The sequence below is a fragment of the Cariama cristata genome, unplaced genomic scaffold, assembly GCF_000690535.1.
Source record: "Cariama cristata isolate BGI_N322 unplaced genomic scaffold, ASM69053v1 scaffold43438, whole genome shotgun sequence".
NCBI lineage: Eukaryota > Metazoa > Chordata > Aves > Cariamiformes > Cariamidae > Cariama > Cariama cristata.
This window is the reverse complement of record NW_009630334.1, coordinates 1-4,614: the sequence shown is the minus strand read 5'-3', so window position 1 is coordinate 4,614 and position 4,614 is coordinate 1.

Genomic DNA, 4,614 nt, shown 5'->3' with positions numbered 1-4,614 from the left:
TCCTCTGCAGAGGCACACAGCGTTACTACAAGGTTGAAAAATGCACACCTTTGTTTCGCATCTGAGGGTAACTTAACCCTACAAGAACATTATACATCTAGTTTAATCATGGAACACTCCAGTAAGAGTGCCTACTCTTCCAGACCACTTGAGCATCTCACCCCCAATATTAAACCTTTTCTTCTGTATCATTGCTAGAAAGTTCCTGAATCCTGCTGAATGCCATAAGCTTTCTAAAACCATGGGAGTCCATGACTGTGGGAATTATGGTGTGGTAGAGAACTAATTCTTTGGTTCTTACCCATTTTTTTCAGTTTCGTTAAGACACTGTTTGACTTTACAGCTGAGGCATCAGCCACAAGTGAGCTAAGAACAGTTGCTGACATACCATATTACCTCACAGTACTTAACTGACCTGTTTAGCACTCCTCACTGTGTCAGCTAAGAAATTCCTTAAGAAATGGCCAGAGTGGAAAACAGATTCTCCCCAGAATCTATGTTTTAATGGACAGTCAAAATACATAAAACTCTACTTACTATTGGCACACACACATTCCTCCATTGGAGGCACTGCACTGACAAGGCATCACTACAGAGTCAGGTCCATGGTGGCTATTTCAATTCAGGAGTAGCACAGCAACAGCACCTGGGCATCTGATCCCTGACAAAGTATTTCCATCCCATTGCAGAACCTGCTTTTCCACCACACTTAAATGGTCACCCCACATGTTGTGGCAAGTTAGTTTACTGAACTTAACCCAGGCCACCTGTATGAAAAATCTCCACTGCTGGAAGGAAATATCTGTACAGATGCTTAAAAACCACTCCAACTTACAAATACTTATTTATGGATTAGTTGCACAAACTATATGTAGCTATCAACCATTCTGTTTATTTCCCCCCATCACTAAGTTGATTTTTCCAAACAAGGTACAAATCCAAAACCAGTCCTAAAATGAGAGTGGGCAGGAAGGAGACATTTGGAAGCCAATCAATGACTTACAGTGGGAAAGTTCCTACAAGGTTACTCCCTGCCAGCCAGGAATTCATTGTTGAACAATTTTTCTCAAATATTTACTAAATGTAAGTCACTATTACAAACAAAGAGAAACTGAGCTGTATTGACCAGTGTTTTCTTCTTGCTTCTGCAGAACAGTTTAACAGCATAGCTGACCTTGGCCTTGATCTAACACAGGTCCGCAGGACAGAACATCTTTCTCTAGCTCAGCTGCAGACAGAATGCCTCTTTTAGTCTTTCCTCCACACATTGCTGCAGCAAATACTCCCTCCTAAGTCTTTTAACTTAACAACTACTGTAATGGATAAACAGAAGGTAGTTTATCCTATTTTACCCTTCAGTTAATAGTACTTATGCAGTTTTGACAGTGTACTTCTTCCTTCAACAGCCTTTTATTTAGCTTCATCCTTTAAAAGTTAATAGATGTCATCTCCTTTGGGATACTTTCCGTAGTCTATCAAAATATACTATGATTTCAGAATTGTGCTACCGATAGCACATCAACCCTCAAAGATGGTTTGAAATTCTGCTCTTTCCTTCTCTAAAGATAAATGCAGTTTCAGTGCTCCCAGAACCAGAAGGACATGTCTCTTGAGCAACTGCTCCATCCCGACTAATTGATAAGGAAGGTGTCAAGGGTGGCACAAAACAAGCCCTACTGTTACAGCTGGGAGGGCAAAAGTCCGATAGGAGCCAAGAATGATCACTGAAAGACACTTTGAGAACTGCGCCAAAAATTAGCGTTATGAACACCACCACTGTTCATACAGTGAGACTTTTAGGTGCCATACAAATCCAAATGCCAGTGAACCTCATAACATGTAACATTTTAAAGAAATACTGCATCTTCCAGTCAAGCAATGAGAGTATGAAGGTGGGAATAAAGAATCAGTACCAGAAGGTAACATCTTAAATACTGTCATTTTTACCAAAGTCATCTCACTGGCTCCAAATTACTCTGAAGTCAATAGGACACAATGCAGAACTACCTTAAACCCTCAAACAGCGGTAGCTTAAGTTTTATACATAACTGACAATCAAGCTTGTTACTGCTGCTTCCAGGGGAATCCAAGACAATCACTACCGGCAGGGAAAGTATCTCAAACAACTGAAGCTTTGAGAAATCTTGGTTTCAGACTGACAGCATACGCTTCCTGCAACCTCAGTCAGAGCAGCTGATAGGTATTTGCTTACTGTAAGAATTATACTAGTTGTAAAATAAGAGTTTCTGTTGTTCTACACAAGAACATGCACACTAGTTCTGCAATAGCTACTACTACACACTTGCAGACAATATTTGATCTTACAGCATATTTCAAGTGCACATTCAAGACAGTCCTCTATGTCCAGTTAATCAACATTCACTGCAGAACAGCAAAGCCTCAAGCTTTCCCTGTATACTGTTCACTTAAAGTGTTAGCAAGAGAATTGCTTAAAATAAGAATGGTTTCAAAAGCGGAACATCAGTTAGAAGCACCACAACTCCAGGTTTACTATTTACAGCCCTCAATTTTGGAAGGGGGGGAAGAGGTGTCATTGCTTTTTAAAAAAAAAACAACAACAACGCACAATCAAAAATGACCATTGTATCTTCAAGCTGGCAATCATTTTGACAGAGTGCATATTATTGCCAGTCCACATTATGTACAACCATTCACCTGTCTGTCTCCCAAGTATAATGCACCGTTACTGCATGCATACACATTTAATGAAGATCCCTGCACGAAGACACTGAAAGGACAGTCTCACAGTCTCTGGCTAAACATTAATCCACTTGCATCAGTGAAGAGGATGCCTGGGTTCAGAAGAGAGACATACACAAAGTGGTTCCTTTTCTGAGCCCGTAGTCCAGGTACAGAGTTAACAGAAGGCCAGACAAGAAAATAAAAGCAGTGTTTAACAGCTTTCTGGCAGATAGACTAGCATATCATGAACTGGCACAAGTTCATGTTCCAATTGAAAGACTTTAAAGGGGTTTTTGGAAAAAGGCTACGGATATTTTCTTACAGGAGAAGGCATAAAAGTACTTGAGAGCAACTAGATAGCTAAATTCAGAGATAAGCAGGGAGACAATAGGCAATGGGGTGGCAGCACGTACCAAAAACTAAAGGGAGGATCTAGTGGAATCTATTACACTGCCCGTCCCACCCACCAAAAGCAGCCACAGAAGCAATATGGATAAGCTTTTGTTTACTTATTAAGTAGACCCAAGTGAAATATCTTGGAAAAATATGTAATTTCCTTACCCCCTCCAGTCAGGTCCTTCATCCACTGCTCCATACTCTGACTGCCATCTCCCCGAGGCTGCACAAGTTACTGCTTTCTTGTTGCTTGTTTTTGCACACTTAAAATCTTTACCCCGACAACCATCCCAAAGTACTACAGCATACTCTCTGCTGCTTTAGACTCAAGCATTAATCCAACAATTTTCACCCATGCCTGTATCTAACCCAGTATCCTCCAGTATTGGTGACACAGAATTCTTACAGAAATTACAAGAGCAAGCTCAGTTCTTGTCTTTACAAACTGTTCAATCAATTTGTAGCTACTAACTGCAGTAAATCTAATCCAGGACTTCTATACATAGAGGCAACACTTTCATAAGAAGAAGCACTCAGCTTCTGAGCAGATGACCAGTTTGACAAGCTCCCTTTCTTAATAAGCCTTCACTTTTCAACTGACTCTCCAATATCATCAGTTCTTAACTAGGTAAGTGTTGCTGCAGATAGGTACTTTGTCTGAAAGGATAAAACAAGCTCCTCCACCCAGATATCATAAGGAATTGACTGGGGAGAGCTACTACTCCTGCTCATGCAGGATCACTTACTGGTCAGGTGCTTTCTTTAGCCAAAAGATCAGAGAATTACTTGGATTCCAGAAGAATCTTTGAGAAGTACAGATGTCCGAAACAGGATTTGCATCAACTACAAGTTCCTTCTGCAGAGCAAGACCCTGAATCAGAAAGTCTCATACCCCTGAGGGTCTCAGTGGGGAAAGTTTCACCACCTGAAGACACCTCTGACATCTAACGCCCACCATAACCGGGTCACCAAGGCTTAAAGCAAGCCGAAGAAGCTGGTCGGTTAAATATGAAACAGTGGGATTTCAGCACACGAAGAGTTAGGAGTTGCTCTAAGGATTTATTAAGCTAGCATGACTGCAGCATCCTCTTGGCTCATGCATGCCAGAGGATCAGCATCTGCTACATACTAGTTAATCTTCCACGAGTGGTTTTAAAATTCTACCGCTGTCTGAGAATTGCACTTTAAGAGCTGAAGACTGTGCTTTTAAGACTGGAAGTTAGGGCCTTCATTTCCTTTGTAACTTGGGGCATTTTAGCTCAGTTTGCCGACTCAGTTTCCTCCAGGGAGGAAAAGAGGAAGCTGCTGCCTTGCAGAAAGGAGTGGGACTGCAAAAATCCAAACGTTTCTTCAAGTCTCATTACCTCAGTTAATTTTGAAATAGTGTAATTGATAGCCTCCAAGCAAAACAAAAAGCAGTCCAGGAGTTCTGCAGATCTCATCAGAGCCCAAACTTGACAAAAGGACTCCTCGCAGCAAGTGACCAGAAGGCTGCAGCACAGCCTCTCCGCCTTA